Genomic DNA, 19,490 nt, shown 5'->3' with positions numbered 1-19,490 from the left:
CAGGTTCAGCAGCAGCAGTTAATGAAGGAAAGGCACTTAGTGGACGATCATCAGGCCATTTCGCAGGCAAGTTCATCTCCTCAGCGGCAGTTCTTTAACTGTTTTCCTCCAGCTGATTTTCAACAAGCGGCTGTGCTGGTAGCATATCAGGAACTGCACCGCAACTGTTTGTTTCACTGGTGGGGGCCTGTTTTCCGACTCTCTCGCTGGTTCAGCATACCTCTCCGGTACTGTAGGAAATGTGGGGACCTGTAGCGGCTCATGATGAAGGTCATATTCATCCCCGCTGTCTTCATCAGAATCTAGAGGCTGTGATCCAGGCTGATGTCTCTTTTTTCTTACTTTTGTCATCTTTAGTCATTTCTGGTTGTCTCTCAAAGGGTAAGTGGTCACAGGACATGAGCAGGTTTCTGTGCGGACCCGGGAGCGTCCCTACCCTTTTCTGGTCTCAACTCATAAATCGGCAGGTCTGAACCCATTTGTCTCACTACTGTTGAATTTGATCTTCCCAATAGTTACGGAGTTTGCCTGGTCCTCCTCTTGGTGTCAGGTTTTTAATCAGAACTTCGCTCGCCAGGCTGTAGCACTGAACTCCTAACTTTAGTGTCATAGTACTTCTTACTTCTTTCAGCAGCTTTCTGAGCATTTTCATTTGCAATGGCGTATGCTTCTTCCATTCCTCGTTTCCAGTTCTCCACGTAGTCTCGCTGGTTACTGGAACCTGCCTCTGTGCACAATCCAAAGAACATATCAACTGGAAGCCTGGGTGATCTCCCAAACAGAAGATAAAATGGTGAATAGCCAGTCACTTCGCCGGGTGCAGTTATGGCATAAACCAGTTTGTTTAGAGACTCCTTCCAGTTTGACTTTTTGTGTGCTCAGTTAGTGTCTTTAGCATTTGCAACAATGTTCTGTTCATTCGTTCCACTTGACCGTTCCCCATCGGGTGGTGGGTGTTGTTCTGGACCCCCGCCATGCCACTGAGTTTCTTTAACTGATGGAACAACTGATTTTCAATTCTCCCCCTTGGTCATGGTGGATACGGGAGGGGAACCCAACTTCAGGGCAAAGTCATTGAAGATGAGATTTGCAGCAGTTTTTCCTGACTTTGATGTGGTGGCGTAGGCTTGAGTGTAACGTGTAAAATGATCAACAATCACGAGGATGTACTCATATCCCCCTTTTGCATCTGTCGAGTGGAGGAAATCTATACATACCAGTTCAAATGGCTGTGTTGTCACAATGTTTGTCAGAGGAGCTCTTGTTTCATGGCCTGGCTTTTCTGCTTGACACAGCTGCAAGTTTTAGTCACATAGTGCTCAATGTCAGATTGCATATAAGGCCAGAAGAAGCGTCACGTATAGTGATACAGTGCGGTCAGTACCTTGGTGTCCCATGTTATTGTGCAACTCTTCCATCACTTTACTTTGTACTGCTCTGGTAGAACTAACTGCTTGCGGGCTGTAGTGATTCTGTAAAGAATACCATCACTGTCGATTGTCAATTTGTCCCATTCTCTGAATAGGCATTTTGTCTTTGGACTGAATTCCTTTTGCTCTTTAACTGGCCGGTTTGGAACCAGACAGCTTGAAATCGAGCACGGGACGGATGACCGGATCGACTCTTGTGCCTCTCTTATCCCCTCTTTTGGGATCGAGCTGATTGTTGCTGTAGTTGTCTCACCTTCAGCTGATACTGACATAGATGCAAGCTGAAATTGACCAAGGCACAAAAGGCTCTTTCTGTACCTCTACTGCTTGTATAGTGGCGGCAATGGTGTCTGGTGGAAGCTCCTCAGAACATTCTCTCATCAGTGACTCTACATCCAGTGGCATCCTTGACAAAGCATCTGCATCACCGTTCTCTCTGCCTGGCCTGTACTTTATTGTAAAGTGGAAATCAGCCAATTCTGCAACCCACCTGGAAGTGGTTGCGTTCAGTTTTGCAGTAGACAGAATGTAGCTCAGCGGGTTGTTATCACTGTATACAGTGAAGGTCGGAGCATAGTACAAATAATCATGGAACTTATCAGTGATTGCCCATTTTAGAGCTAGAAATTCCTAGCTTGCCAGAGTGGTAGTGATAGTTCTTCTCAGCTGCTTTGTTCGAGCCATAAGCAATGACCCTAAGCTTCCCATCTTGCTCTTGATAAAGAACTGCTCCCAAGCCTTGATGTGACGCATCAGTGTGTACAACAAATGGCTGAGTGAAGTCAGGAAACCTAAGACTGGTGGGTGAAGCAACCTCAATCAGCTGTTCAAGTGCCTGTTGATGCTGGTCAGTCCACAGGATTGGCTTGTTTGAGGGCACCACATGACTTACTTTCTTTGTTTTTGCTTTCCGTGGGTGGTCAGGTAATTTCTCTGAATCTGCTTTCAGGAGGTCATACAGACAGCTGGCCCTCCTAGAAAAGTCTTTGATGTACTGTCTGTAGTAAGTGAGTAAACCAAGCATTTTTCTGAGCTGGCCCACAGTCTGTGGTCTGATCTCTTTCAATGCTCTTACTGCTTCAAAATCGCTGGGTCAACTTTGCTGCCGTCTGCAGACACTATTCTGCCCAAATAACGGACCTGGGGTTTAAAGGATCACACTTACTTGGCTTGAGTTTGATGCCATACTCTCTGAGACGCTGCAAAACCTTTTGCACATCATTCACATGGCTGTCGAAAGTTTTACTGAAAACTAGCGTGTCGTCCAGATAAGGAATGCAGATGTTGTCCCGGAGCCCTTCCAAACATTCCTCCATACAACGCTGAAAAGCTGCAGGAGCGTTCATGAGGCCGAATGGCATACGTATCCACTCATAGAGTCCCCATGGGGTCACAAATGCTGTCAGTGATCTGCTTTCTTCAGAGAATGAACCCTTGGTGATATGCTTTTCCCTGATCTAAAAGGGAGAACCAGGAATTACCACCTAAACTGTCCATGATGTCCTGGACCCGAGGGATGGGCTGGCGGTCGGGATGTTCTTTCTGTTCAGGTCTCTGTAATCTATACACAACCGGAGGGTCCCGTCCTTCTTCCTAACACACACGACAGGTGAAGAATATGAAGAGTTTGACTTCCTAACCCAACCCTGGGCTGTGAGGGTCATGAAGGTAACCCCTTCATCTCCTGATACAGTGGCCTGGGCACTGACATGTATGTGCGCTTGACTGGTTCAGAGTCCTTTAGAGAAATATTCATTTTCAATCGTTCAATGCAGCCAATGTCATTGTCTGATCTGGAGAAGAGTGACACTCTTCTCTAAGCATTTTCCTAACAACCTCTCTCTGTTCTTCGGTTAGGTGACTTAAACCTACTGGTGGATCCCACTGTTCAGTAGCAGTACATGGGGTTTGAACACTGGTGTGATTCACTGTGGCTGCTTTTTCAAAGACTTGGGCAGGTAACACAGTCATAATGGTTTGTACTGTACCGATTATGGTGCGTCCTAGCAGGGCAATGTCGTGGTCAGTGGGGTTAGAGACATCCAGCATGACAACTGGAAAGACACCTTTCTTAACTCTGACTAGTGTGTCAAAGAACTCAAGTTCATCCTGGCCACTGCGGGTTCAGGTCTGGCTGGAAAAGCATTGTCATGTCGTCTTTGAAAGGCTGGGAAGCTACACGGCACTCAATCTGAATGCTACTGTGTTTTGGTACAGCAACCTTCTCTTTCTTGGTTTTCACTGCGTATTCATCTGTCTGTTCTACGCTAACAGCCTGTATAAAAGCCCTCACCTTATTTCTTTTGAGGCTTGGGAAGCTTTTTCACTGTACTGTACCGTTTAGTCTTTTCGGTCATTGTCAGGATGTGCTCAATAACATTGGAAACCTATGATGGGATGAGATAGGTGACAGCCTTTCATTACCAGCACTGGGATGATCAGTTCCTTCGTTTGGTCAGTTTCAGAGGCTAGCCGAAAAGTTGTTTCAATCCATCCCGAGTACGGCATTTCAGTCCCATTTGCTGCCGTCAATCTTAGATCATCAGGTGAGTCCAGAATTTCTGAAACATCCCTCAGCCTTTCGTTTGGGAGAGATTCCGCTTTCCATCGTTCATCAATGACCGATACCTGAGAGCCTGTGTCCCATAGAGCTTGGAGGTGGTGGCGATTCAGGTGACACTCAACAAGGCACTGTCTACCGACTAGCGAGGTGACCTTATGGGGGTGGCAACCTTGAGCTAGGGATGGTAAAGGTGGGCATTTTCTTCTGTACAGGAAAGCTTTTCACAGGTAGAGTCCATTTTCAGGTGAGTGCATTTTCCTTATGTTTAGTCCAATGTTGGTTTTGACATCCTTTGGAACAGTACAGTGTCTCTTTACATGATGAACATTGTTTCGGGTTCTCAAATGAATCTTCTCTGGCACAATTTGCACATTTCTGGGACTTTTTGGTAGCTACGGTTAACACTTGTCCCTCAGCGGTAACCCTTCCCCGTTTAAAGGGCCTCTTTGGATGGTCTGACTCCCGGATTTTACTCCAGCTTGAAAATGTTCTCCACTCCCACATCGGAAGCAGTGTGTGCAGCGTGCATCTGTTCTGGCCTGCTGGCAGACAAAACACCTCCTTGGAGCTTGAGCAACGGTTGGTTACAGGTTAGGTGCATATTGATACTGCGCAGGGTCAGGTGCATGGGGCTGACTGTAGTTGCTGTAATACTGCTGCTGGGAAACGGTGGCTGGGGGTCCCTATCCTGGCCTCCTAACTGGAAGTGGGGCATGGGCATAAGGCGATGACTGAAACATAGGCTGCTGTAATGTCTCCTTAATCTGAGCAATCTCTGCACTGAGACCTTTTAGGGAAGCTACACCTGTCTTAAGTTCAGCTAACTCTGTTAACAGTTCTGCGGGTATCTTAGCTTTGGCTTCCTTCACAGGACACTTTGCAGATGGCGTATCTTCTAACTGGACTACACTTACAGTTGTAGCAGGCTGTGGGGCATTAAAACGCTTTTTGTTTCGTCTTTCTAACTCATTAGCACAAGCAATGTTAAGCTTCTCTAGCAAAACCTCATCTGATGTTTCGCTATCAAGCAGGAGAGGCTGCATGTCTATCCTGATACTGTCACTCTGGAGACCTGTAAGGACTGTGTCTAAACACATGCGCTGGACTAGAGCAGGGTCATACTTAAGCCCTGATTCTGACTCCTGGGGACGCAAATAGTACTTTCTGCCTCAAATCTAAGACGCGCATCAGGAAGCTTTGAGGAGTCTCCCTTGCTATGCTGTGCTTCTGAAGCTAGCTGTTTGTAAAGCTCTGTTGCACTCTTCTCTTGGAAGTGGGAACGCAGGATGCATCTAAGTGTGGGAAGAGTTAGCTGGGGTTTACCTTCCAAGTAGCTGCGTAGCTGTGAGCCTGGAGAAATAGCCCTGATTACTGCGTCTACTATTTCTACCTCAGGATAGCCTCTGTTGGGTCCATTCTCAATCTGATGGGCAAGGCTGGAAAAGGTCAGTTTATCTTTCTGGCGGTTCACCTATCTGACCAGAAATTTTTAACTCTTTGCGCCAGTATAAGCCGGGCTGTGCACTGGGTGAGAGCTGCATGCTCCTCTGAGAGATGGGCAGGGGGTTGGGGCTGGCAGAGAATCACTGGCTTGGTCTGCAGTACTCTGCTCAGTTCCCACCCCTTGTTGTGGGGTTACAGTTCTCAGTCCCTCTATTCTGTGATGTGTTCTGGCTGTTTCAATATCATGGTCAGTTTGCCCTGTCTTGCTATCTATGCCACTGATCATCTCTGTCATTTTTGTCTTTAAGTAACAATAATTCCGACATGCCGCCATCTTCTAACTCTGCAACTTCCTCTCTTTCAAGGAACATCATAATGTGAGTCATCAGTGATATCCGGGATTTGTCTTGAACATCTCTTCTCTGTTCTCCTGATATGTCAAAGAAATCACATCGTCTAGTAACTTGTCTTTAGTCAGGGTGTGCAATTCTCCTACTACCTCTTCCTGTAGTTCTTCCAAGGCGGTTGTCATGTTGACAGGACAGGAGGAACCTTTACTGTGCAGGAGTTGACTCTGAATTAGGTGGTCCTTACTGTCTCTGATGGTCTCTCAACGGCCTCAGTCGACACGTACTTAACCCCCCAACTTCCAGCTCCCCTCGAACAGCAACACTTTCCTCACTGCAGCCTGCCTGGGTTGTTATGTAGGGATTTAGCTGGCTCGAATTCAGCGACCAGGATGTGGACCGGACATCTGAGCAGCAATCTCAAGCGGAGCCTCCAAAATGTTACACCCCTGAAAAAGGGGAGAAATAATCACGAACGTGACGCAGTTATGTTTCCTCACTGACAAATTTAGTGTAATGATTTTACAAAAATACCACATTTTACAGAACAACAGATCTACAGGAACCAGAGATTTGTAGGGTACAAAGCTTATTCAAGTCACAACAGCATAAACTGTAATTCACTAAAACATATACAAATGTTTCAATATAACTGTCAAACACAAAGTAGCTTTAGCTCATAACCCATAACTACATTTATCAACCATGTCAACAAAGTATTGAAACACATTATACAAATAACCCCAAATATATTATTAACAACGCACATGTTCATTCACAATTAGCATAAAATGGCAGCTACTCTCAGTACGAAGCTATCGCTGCAACCAAGCAGATTACAGTCACACACGCACCTAATAACTCTCTTCAACTTAACTCTAACTTCCTCAAGATGTTACTAACACATACCTTAAACTCTCTTCACGGTTAGTAAGTTATTACATTCAAATTACTCGTTTCATATCAATAACGTACCTGAAAAAGGGGAAATAATCACAACGTGACGTAGTTATGTTTCCTCACTGACAAATTTAGTGTAATGAGAAAAGACCACGATTCCCCCAGGAAGTTGGGTGGACCAGAGCAATCGATCTCAGGCTCATAGATTAAGAGCATTTAGTAGATCACAGATGAACACTTTTACCCCTTAAATTAGGCACCACAAACTAAAGTAGTCAATATAACATTTACACTTCCTCTTACAATATTAACCCTTTGACTCTTGACGGATTTTAAACACATTTATGCATTTTTATCAATCTCTATGAACTAGTACTGGATGCATTCTCTTTTTAACCTTAGATATTTTAAGATCCTTACATACCATGAACTTACTAATACTTTTTAGTGTATAACAGGCTATGAATATGTCCTTTAACCTGTCACAATAGCAATGGATGCTATATCTGAGTGCAATCATCCAAAACAATGTGAAACCATACATGCAGAGAGAATCAGAGTTCTTTAGTGTGTGTTTTGGTGTGTGTTTTGGTGTGTGTTTTGGTGTGTTCGTTTGAAGTTGTGAATGCGTGCAGGGGTGAACATCGCCATTTAGCCTTCAGCATTTATTTTAAAACTACAACAATAAAAAACTGTATAAAGCGCTAACGAGTTGAATCCCCATTAAAGCCCCAACCTGCTGAGAAGGGAGCTTACATCCTGTATTGGGGGACGAGGCCCACACTATCCGCTTTTCCAGTCTGATGCTCTGAGAGGTGGTCTCACACCACTTGGAAGTAGCACCTTGAGATCATCAGCCAAACCATCAACGATGGAGGTGTGTGTTCCAAGGAAGTTGCCCTTACACAATGTTCAGATAGGAATACATTGTGAGGGGGGATATGTCTGTCATGAATAGTGAATCATGCCTGCTCTAGTGAGCTTGCATTTCTGTCTGCAACGTTCTGAGCCTCAATGAAAATAACCCCAGGCAGTGGCCCCTGCAACATGTCTCAGACGAGCCCGCCCCCTATGTCTCATGAGGATTATGGTCTAGAATGAGCATTGACAAACCAACTGCTGGATAGAGATATCAGTGCTTTTCTAGCAGTGATACATATGTTCATATTTTCTTGAGTGAAGTCAAATGAAAATCGGTCTCTGCCAAAATACTTAGAACTGTTGAAGGATGTTTTGAGCATTATGATTCTGTCAGAAATGTATTTATTTGACCTGATGAAATTTATATTTCTAATGGGCCAGAGCGCAATTAGACTACAGTACCACTGTGAGCCACATGAAAGCTCCCTCATTCTGCTATCGTGGGGTTCCGGGTTCCAGCCCCTTACTCTGAACAGGGCTGTCATTCTTTTAGGATGCAATGCACGGGCCATAGTGAAGACTTCCACACACATAGTGAAGACTTCCCACACACATAGGGAAGACTTCCACACACATAGGGAAGACTTCCACACACATAGGGAAGACTTCCACACACATAGTGAAGACTTCCACACACACGTGAAGAGACTTCCACACACATTGTGAAGAGACTTCCACACACATAGTGAAGACTTCCACAGCACATTGTGAAGAGACTTCCACACACATAGGAAAGACTTCCCACACATTGTGAAGAGACTTCCACACACATAGTGAAGAGACTTCCACAGCCCCCCATGAGAGGAAGAGATTAAACAGATGAGTCCAACAAGAGATAAACTTTCCCTCTGCCCATGATAAATGACTCGTCCCTCACCGGCAGGTACCACAGCACGATACGGGGAGATTGGTCATTGTCCAGACATGTCAGGTTATAGAATACAGATGGTGTCGCCTTTGTTACCGCTCTTGTGCTCTGTGATGCATCATTTTATGAGGCCTCCCCAGCTTTCCACTCAGGTTATGTCATCTCAAATGGACTGACTCCGGTGCACTGGAGCAGATGTCCCCAGCGCCATTCGGCTGGAGCCATACTCTCTGCCTTACCAACTGATCACTGGTCAGCTCTCCCAACAGCAGTTCTAGTCTTTGCCATTTAGAGCAAGGCAATGAAACTGGTATTGAACGGGGGTCTCAGGTACCCTCCCTGGAGAGAAAAATGTACATTACTGTCTGACTGAGATAAATGCAACATTTGGGAATTATAATAGAATTGTTTAATTAACAAAGGGGGCGTACACATTTGTCAAATTTTTGCATCTGGCTGTGCCAATGAGGATTCAAAGGTGCACAAAGAGAAGAGACAACCATGCACGACTTCAGGTTTAATGAGTTGTGTGCTTTCCTCCATTAAGTTTCATTGCCTTGCCCGTTATACAGCTAGTTGGAACTCAGTGTGTCAAGCTCTCAAGCATCTCCAAGTTTAAATGAGTGCCTACATTGGTATGCACATGTGTGTGTGTGTGTGTGTGTGTGTGTGTGTGTGTGTGTGTGTGTGTGTGTGTGTGTGTGTGTGTGTGTGTGTGTGTGTGTGTGTGTGTGTGTGTGTGTGTGTGTGTGTGTGTGTGTGGAATCTCACTCCACCTGGAGCCCACTGTCTGGAGCCAGCGAAATTGATCATAATTAATGACCTCCTCCTCTTCTTTTAATTGTCTCCATGATATCTGAGGGAGGCCGCATATGCACTTTAAATAAAGTGTGCCCTTATGTTCTGACAAGTGAGCACTTCCTCCTTCGACCTGCTGGAGGCTCTCCAGAGGCGTTTAATTATGGGCTGGTAGAGGGCTGAGACCACTGCGCCCTTCGCAACATAAGGAACTGTGATCTGCTTTGGCTCACCAAGCCTAGTGTAATGATCATACTTATCATCTCTGTTGAATGGAGGAGATCCCATAGAGAGTCACAGTGGTCTTGTGGTGTACTCTGCTGTAAATATTAAAGAGGAACTATGGTGTCTTTGTTTGAATGTTTGCTTTTTGTATTTTTGTATTTTTATATCTCACTGCCATACTGTATACAACTGTGTTGCCATCTTGTTACAAGAGGACCACAATGGAAATAGGTCCCAGACTTTATTGTGTGTTATCCTCCATGATTTTACTCATGTGCATGTATGGCTTTTTCAAGTTTAATTTGTGCTTGTTTTTAAAATGGTCTAATTAATAAACTAAACTAAACTAAAGGGCTGTAAATGCCTGTTATATTTTGCCATTACTGTTATGGGTAGAATGAAGATGCCAGATCTACACTGTGGGGGATTTCCAGAGCAGGGTTTTTAAAATATTTTTGTATTGAATTTTAAAACATACAATCTACCTGCAGTGAAGATACTCAACATTTACATTACATTCAGTCATCTAGCAGACACTCCATCCAGAGCGACCTACAGAGCAACCAGAGTCAAAACGCCCCGCCCAAGGCAAGGACAGATCAACCCAGTAGAATCGGGACCTGAACGCTCCCAACCGCCAGGCCACCAACCATCCAAGATCCCCACAGCTCCCCTCGGAGCTGCCCCTCAACAGAGCAGGGGTTTTCTATTTCAACCTGTGTTGTCAGCTGGCCTTTACTCTCATTCGGATGAAGTTGTTGTGTAAATTCCCAAATTTCCACTCAAACAAAAGCACTCAAGCTCAAAAGATTAAAAACTGCCACAAAGTTTCTGCCACAACAATGGTGTTATAAAGTGTAGTTGGGCCTTTCCACGAAATCGTCCATTTTGGGTAGTGTAACTTGGTGAAACATATTAATAGTAACATTCTATCATAAAGAGCACGTCTAACTTTAAAAAACTGTTTTCCCATCTCAAGAGGTAAAACAATAATAATATCTATAGCGTGCCTGTTAAGCGCCAAATAAAGTAACAGGGTTGACCATAACAGGGTTGACGATTTCTTATTCAATCAGCCATTAATCGTCTTGTGACAGGAGATGGAAGCATGAATTGAATGAAGCTTCACCATTTTTAGAAATGTATATAGGTCCAATGCGCCGTTTTTATCTCAATGGATGATGTCAACATGGCAGCCAAAACTCATCCCACTAAATCGGCTAAGTACCGGATGATGTCAACAGCAGGCAAAAACTCCATCCCACTAAAACAGGCTGAAATTTCACAAGCTCTTACACTAAAAGGGCATTATCATCATTTTCACAATTTCCCAGTATTATTCCAACCTCATAGTGTGGAAATATATCATACACACAGGAAATCACGTTTTTGACTGCACTGGGCCGTTAAGACATATCAAGCCTGTCTATGGGTAACAGGGGTTGACTGTTATGCTTTCCGGCCCGCTCAGTTTCCACCACAAAACATCAGAAAATAGTAGAACAAGCTCACCTGCTTTTACACTCTGATTTTACTATTAGATGTTCAATGTTTCTTAAAAAAAAAAGAGAATAGTTTCACCATTATTCAAATGAGGGACACATTTTTTTCTTTGTTTTACCTTAAAGCAGCAATCAGCAGTAAAACAATAACAAAGGACTCCCAACTCTTGTTTTAGTAAAAGCTGAGGGATGGGGCTGGAGAAATGTAATCCCTTTCAAATTCAAATACAGAGCAATGAAAGCAAGGACTGACCATCCATCACATAAAAATGATAGTTTTAACAATATTTTGAGGCTTTAGCAGTATTTGTTTACATTTACTTTGTTTACAAACATCGGAGTAAAACAAGCTTATATTTTTGGGTTCTGATGGGGTATGTCACGATCGTCTTGGAAAGGAGTAGACCAAAGCGCAGCGTGTTGCACGAACTTGATCGCTTTATTAAATTAAAGCGAAACAACAAAACAAATAACGATTTGTGAAGTCCACAGTGACAATGACTGTAAAGGAACAAAAACCCACAAACACAAGGTGAAAACAGACAGTTTAAATATGGCTCCCAATCAGAGACAACGAGCCAACAGCTGACACTCGTTACCTCTGATTGAGAGTCACTCAAACAAAGAAATACAACAACCTAGAACAACCCAACCAAGAAACAGAACACAAAGAAACTCGAACACACCCTGGCTCAACATACATAGTCCCGGAGCAGAGCGTGACAGTACCCCCTAAGGCGGGGACTGCGACCGCGCCTTAACAAACCAAACAGGGGGAGGGCTGGGTGGGCATTCCTCCTCGGGGCGGCTCCGGCTCCCGGGCTTGACTCCACCACCCTTCCACTTCCGAGCGCCCCCGGTCCGGTCTGACCCGCTGGCTGGATCTGGACCGGACATCGACTGGAGCGGATTACTCAAGCTCCGTTGTGAGCAGCTGCGGTACCTGATCAGGCACCGGACGACACGCGCACCCCTGGCTTGGCGCGGAGCAGGAACGGACCGACCTGGCTGACGATGCGAACCCCTGGCTTGTGCGTAGAGCAACGAACGGACCGGCTGACGATACGCACCCCTGGCTTGGCGTGGGCCGGAACGGGCCTCACCGGACGACGACTTCGCACCCTGGTTTGGTGCGTGGAGCCGAACGGGCCTCATCGGACTGACGCTCGGCATCCCCTGGCTTGGTGCGAGTAGCAGGAACGACTGGACCAGGCTGACGACTTCGCACCCCCTGGCTTGGGTGCGAGTAGCAGGAACCGGGCTGGACCAGGCTGACGACTCGCACCTAACTTGGTGCAATAGCAGAACGGGCTGGACCAGGCTGGCTGACTCGCACCCCTGGCTTGGTGCGAGTAGCAGGACCGGGCCGGACCAGGCTGACCACTCGCACCCTGGCCCGGTGCGAGTAGCAGGAACGGGCCGGCTGCTGGCGACGCACACCGTAGGCTTTGTAGCGTGGAGCAGGTACAGGCCGGACTGGGCTGGCGACGCACACCGTAGGCTTTGTGCGTCGGAACAGGAACAGGCCGGGTATAGGCTGGCGACGCATACACCGTAGGCTTTGTGCGTGGAACAGGAACAGGCCGGGCTGGGCTGGCGACGCACACCCGTAGGCTTTGTGCGTGAACCAGAACAGGCCGGGCTGGCGGGCGACGACCCCCGTGAGCTTGGTCGTGGAGCAGGAACAGGCGGCTGGGCTGGCGACGCACCCGTGAGCCTTGGTGCGTGGAGCAGGAACATCGCCGGGCTGGACCTAGCGACGTACACCGTAGGCTTAGTGCGAGCAGGAACAGCCGGGCTGGGCTGGCGACCGCACACCGTAGGTTTGTCTGCAGTGGAGCAGGACAGGCCGGGCTGGACTGGCAGCACACCGTAGGCTTAGTGCGAGGAGCAGGAACAGGCCGGGCGGCTGCACGCACACCGTAGGTTTGTTGCGTGAGCAAGGGACAGGCCGGGAAGCAGCTGGGCTGTGAGAGACGGATAGGGAGACCTGGAGTGAAGAAGCGCCACCACCCGTCCTGGCTGAATGCCTACCCTCACATCGCACTGTGGTAGCATCCGCACAGGACGTACAGGGGCTGTGTAGAGCCAGTGCTGGCATAACAGCACGTGACACTGGAGCAGGAAATCCGGGACCGCGGAGTAGGCATTGGAGACCACGCAGCGTTGAGCGGCACACTCCGTCCTGGCTGCGCCACCCACCTTCGCACGACCACGTGCCGGGTGCTCTCACAGAACGTATAGACTATGCCGACCACTCGTGGCACAGTACGCCGCTCCGCATACCGCGAACAACCTGCCCCGTCCCATGCTGCCATGCCTGAGCACGGGAAGTTGGTTTCTCTCCATCCAGGCTCCTCGAACCTGCCTTCTGGCCCCCCAAACTCCGGTGGCCTCCCTCTCCAAAATGCCCATACGACCTGTGGCAGCCTCCTGCTGCCCAGTCGCCCATGCCGTGTGCCCCCTAAAAATTATTGGGGTGCCTCTCGTCCGTCCGACCGACAGTGAGGCACTGCTGACGCCGCTGCTCCTCTCTAGGGCCTTGATCCCTACCCAAGGTCCCTTGCTCCGAGCATGTCCTCCCAGGACCACACTTTGCCCACACCTGGGCCATCGCCAGCCTCTATCTCCTTTCCTGCGCTTCCTCCCATGTCCAGTCTGCCTGCTCCTGGACACGCTGTGGTCCTTTTACGGTGGGTTTTCTGTCACGATCGTCTTCGGAAAGGAGTAGACCAACGCAGCGTGTTGCTACTTAACTTGATGCTTTATTAAATTAAAGCGGAACAACAAAACAAATAACGATTTGTAAAGTCCACGTGACAATGACTGTAAAGGAACAAAAACCCACAAACACAAGGTGAAAACAGACAGTTTAAATATGGCTCCCAATCAGAGACAATGAGCCAACAGCTGACACTCGTTACTCTGATTGGGAGTCACATCAAACAAAGAAATACAACAACCTAGAACAACCCAACCCAAGAAACAGAACACAAAGCTGAACACACCCTGGCTCAACATACACTAGTCCCGGAGCCAGATCGTGACAGGCTACGACAGTTGAACTAAGCTCTTGCGAGGCATTTATAGGTTATATTCTTCAAGAATCAATGGATGTTGCAACTGCTGATTGCCCCTTTAAAATGAATCACTAATCACATTAAATAAATCACAATCTCCCGTGACTTTGTCAAAGCAACAAAATAACTAGGGCTTTTACAATGATCCTGAAAACTTGGGGGAATTTGGGGTTAAGTGGGTTAAAAATAGTCCTATCACAGAGGTGCACAGAGGGACATGCCAAATGCAGAATTTTAGCACTTTTGCAAGTCTTTATTCATATAAAAATCTCCGATTTATTGAATTTTACATGGTCTATATTAAAGGGCACTTCATTTAATATAACAGGCTTTAAAAATGCAATATTGTTGCACAATTTGTATGTAGCCCTTTACAGTATACAGGTTGAAAATGGCACTGATAAACGCCTAGGTATTGGTGCGTAGTGGCTGTACAGTAACATGCTATACATGACCTTCAGACCACAGGCTCTACGCTTCAGAGGACTCAATGTGTTTTGAAAGATGAGACGTTGAGACTATAATAAATACTGCTTTGATGTCATACAAGCAAGCCAAACACCCATGAGTCCAAATGAACACACTTCAAATTTCCTTGTTATAAAACTCATGTCAAATACAGTGTCATTACATTTATGATCACTATATTTGATGTATAGTTACAAGATGACATGACGTCATCCTGTTATTCTGAACAGAATGAGCCTGTTTGTCTACTGTGAATAAATTAGCCGTGGCACTAAGCACCTGAATTCACTCATGATTCCTATCGATCGCAAGATTGTACCACAATCTGTTTCAGGAATTTCTTGTGCTTGAAAGCCTAACTCTGTAATATACTTTCTTATAACTTAGCTAATCATGTTGGCAATAGGAACACGTTTTCAAATGATGCCCACCTGACCCAGATTGCGATTTATAGTGGACTGTTTTGGATTACATGCGTAAATAACAAAGTGTGGAGTCTTGCGCCCGACAGAGAGGGCTGCCTCGCTTCTAGTCTTAGGAAACTTTTGCAGTATTTTTGTTTTTTTTATGTATTATTTCTTACATTGTTAGCCCAGAAAATCTTAGTGCTATTACATGCAGCCGGGAATAACTGTGTGGATATCAGAGCGGTGTCAACTTACCAGCACATATGACCAGAATACACTTTCCCCAAGCGGATCCTTTGTCCGCATTCTCACCTAGGGCATTTGGGAAAATGATTCCAGAGGCCGACCCAAAACAACGCTGCCGGAGGAGAGGGAGCCGAGCGGATATCTCCCTAGTCAGACACACCACCCATCGCTTCGAGGTATATTACTCGCTAATGTCCAGTCCCTAAACAACAAAGTTGACGAGATCAGGGCAAGGGTTGCTTTCAGAGAGACATCAGGGATCGTAAAATACTCTGTTTTCACGGAACTATGGCTCTCTCGGGATATACTGTCCCCGTCCATACAGCCATCTGTGTTCTCAGTACATCGCGCCGACAGGAATAAACTATCTCTCGGGAAGAAGAAGGGTGGGGGTATGTTTGCATGACTAACGACTCATGTGTGTAATTAAAGTCCAACATACAGGAAGTAATTTTGTTCACCTGACCTGAATTCCTCACAGTCAAATGCCGCAGAGCGATATTGTCACCCAAGATAATTATCTTCGGTTATTGTTACAGCCTTGTATATACCCCCCTCAGCCGATACCACGACGGCCCTCATGGAACTTCACTGGACTTTATGCAAACTAGAAACCATATATCCTGAGGCTGCATTTATTGTGGCCACATACGATAAAGCAAATTTGAGAAAAAGGCTACCTAAATTCTATCAGCATATTGACTTTAGCACTCACACTAAAAACACTGGACCATTGTTATCACTAATTTCCACTATGCATACAAGCCTCCCCCTGCCCTCCTTTTGGCAAATCTGACCATGACTCCATTTCTCCTTCTTTCCTATAGGCAGAAACTCAAACAGGAAGCACCCGTGCGTTAGGGACTATTCAACGCTGGTCTGACCATCGGAATCCACGCTTCAAGATCGTTGTGTCACGCGAACTGGGATATGGTTCGGGTAGCCTCTTAGAATAAGATAGACGAATATAGCTGATCCGGTGAGTGGGTTTATGGCGAAATGTATCGGAGATGTCGTACCCACTGTGACTATTAAAACCTACCCTAATCCAGAAACCATGGATTGATGGCAGACATTGGGCAGGGTTTACAGACAATCACGGACTCACAATTGCTAAACAAGTTAGTTGCCTCTTTGAGATAAAACACGAACCAGGTGCCACAGCGGCCATCCAGGGACGGGGTCTCTCTTCTCCGTTAAGCAACGAAGTAAGACTTTACGTTTAGCCTACTCGCAGGGCTGCGAGGCCCAGACGGCAGTTTCTAGCAACGTCCTCTGAAGAGTGTGCATGCAGACCAGCTGGCTGGGGTGTTTAAGCCGGACATATTCAATCTCTCCCTATCCAGTCTGCTGTCCCCACATGCTTCAAGATGGCCACCATTGTTCCTTACCCAAGAATGCAAAGGTAATTGAACTAAATGACTATCTCCTGTGAGCACTCACTTCTGTCATCATGAAGTGCTTTGAGAGACTAGTCAAGGATCATATCACCTCAACCGTATCTGTCACCCTAGACCCAATTTGATTTGCTTACCACAATAGGTCCACAGACGATGCAATCACCATCACACTGCACACTGCCTATCCCATTTGGACAAGAAATACCTATGTAAGAATGCTGTTCATTGACTATAGCTCAGCATTCAACACCATAGTACCTTCCAACTCATCATCAAGCTTGAGGCCCTGGGTCTCAACCCACCTTCTGTGCAATTGGGTCCTGGACTTCATGACGGGCCGCCCCCAGGTGGTGAAGGTAGAAACAACATCTCCACTTCAGCTGATCCTCAACACTGGGGCCCAACAGAGGTGTGTGCTCACCCTCCTGTACTCCCTGTTCACCCATGACTGCAGGTAGCCATGCACCACCTCAACTCAATCCATCAAGTTCACAGTAGTAGGCCGAATACCAACAACGATGAGAAAGCCTACAGCAGGAGGTGAGGGCTCTCGGAGTGTGGTGTCCAGAAAAATTAACTCTCACTCAATGTCAACAAAACAAAGGAGATGATCTATGGACTTCAGGAAACAGCAGAGGGAGTACTCCCCTATCCACCATCGACGGGACAAGCAGTTGAAGTGGAAAGTTTTGTTCCTCGGCGAAATATCACTGACAAACTGAAATGGTCCACTCACGACAGACAGTGTGGTGAAGAAGGCACAACAGCGTCTCTTCAACCTCAGGAGGCTGGAAGCGAGGTTTGGCCTGTCCCTAAAACTCCCTGACAAACTTTTACAGATGCACAATTGAGAGAATCTGTCGGGCTGTATCACTGCCTGGTACACATACTGCACCGCCCACAACTGCAGGGCTCTCCAGAGGCTGGTGCGTTCTGCATTAATGTCATCCCCGTGGGCAACTACCTGCCCTCCAGGACACCCCTACAGCACCCGATGTCACAGGAAGGCCAAAAGATAGCACAGAGAGGCTGCTGCCTACATACAGACTTGAAAAATCACTGGCCACTTTAATAAATGGAACACTAGTCACTTTAATAATCTTTACATATCTTGCATTACCCATCTCATATGTATACTACTGTATTCTATACTATCTATTGCATCTTAGCCTATGCCACTCTGATAATGACATTGCTGCACTGTCGGAACTAGAAGCACAAGCATCCTTCGCTACACTTGCAATAACATCTGCTAACCATGTGTATGTGACCAATACATTTGATTTGGATTTGATTTGTAATTGTGTGATGGCAAGGATGTCAGGGTTGTGTTCCAAACAAAACATCTAAGTGTGCTTGCTCTAGTTCCTCAACGGCACAGCTTTAGAGAACTCGCAGCACTTTATAAAACTCAGCAAAAAAAGAAAGTCCTCTCACTGTCAACTTGCGTTTTTTTCAGCAAACTTAACATGTGTAAATATTTGTATGAACATAACAAGATTCAACAACTGAGACATAAACTGAACAAGTTCCAACAGACATGTACTAACAGAAATGGAATAATGTGTCCCTGAACAAAGGGGGTGTCAAAGTCAAAAGTGGGAACAGTCAGTATTCTGGTGTGGCCACCAACTGCATTATGTACTGCAGTGCATCTCCTCACCTCATGGACTGCACCGGATTTGCCGTTCTTGCTGTGAGATGTTACCCACTCTTCACCAAGGCACCTGCGGTTCCCCGGACATTTTTGGGGGGAATGGCCCTAGCCTACGCCTCTCCCGATCAACAGGTCCCAGACGTGCTCAATGGGATTGAGATCCGGGCTCTTCGCTGGCCATGGCAGAACACTGACATACCTGTCTTGCAGGAAATCACGCACAGAACGAGCAGTATGGCTGGTGGCATTGTCATGCTGGAGGGTCATGTCAGGATCCTTGCAGGAAGGGATTTACCACATGAGAGGAGGATGTCTTCCATGTACGCACAGCGTTGAGATTGCCTGCAATGACAACAAGCAAACAGTCCGATGATGCTGTGACACACCGCCCCAGATCATGACGGACCCTCCACCTCCTTCTATTCTTGTCTGTCTGTGTGTCCATCTGTCTCTCTCTCTGTCTCCAGAGTTATCAGTCTCTCTCCAGTATCAGTGTATCTTCAGACTTACCCAGTATCGTTGTCGGGTCCTCTTCAGTACTTTGGAGATGTGAGTAAGACTGTGTCTGAACTGAGAGAGAAACTAGAAGACTTTCTTAAAGGAGAATGGACCAAGATCTCCACTACAGGTGTGTTGAAAATAAAATAACATCAACTTTTAGACCATTGGAAAGTTCCCTACTAATCATATACATGTGGAATATGGTATGATGATAACATTCCCTCTTCTCTGTGAATGTGTTTGTGTGTCTGTAGTGAATATAGTGGATGTTTTTACTGCCTCCAGAGCCCAAGACCAGAGAACAAGTTCTTACAATGTGAGTCTCTTTATTCTGGAGTAACAACAGTCTCTTTTACTCACACTCTAACAATCCCCTCTAGAAATATATACAGTGCCCTTGCAAAAAGTATTCATCCCCCATGCGCATTTTTCCTATTTTTGTTGCATTACAACCTGTAATTTAAATGGATTTTTTTATTTGGATTTCATGTCATGGACATACACAAAATTGTCCAAATTGGTGAAGTGAAATGAAAAAAAATAACTTGTTTCAAAACATTCTATAAAATAAATAATGGAAAGTGGTGCGTTCATATGAATTCACCCCTTTTGCTATGAAACTCCCTAAATAATATCTGGTACCACCAATTACCTTCAGAAGTCACATAATTAATGAAATAAAGTCCACCTGTGTGCAACCTAAGTGTGTCAGTATGATCTGTCACATGATCTCA

Source organism: Coregonus clupeaformis, unplaced genomic scaffold (genome assembly GCF_020615455.1).
Source record: "Coregonus clupeaformis isolate EN_2021a unplaced genomic scaffold, ASM2061545v1 scaf1498, whole genome shotgun sequence".
NCBI classification, from domain to species: Eukaryota; Metazoa; Chordata; class Actinopteri; order Salmoniformes; family Salmonidae; genus Coregonus; species Coregonus clupeaformis.
Note: the sequence above shows the minus strand (reverse complement) of the source record.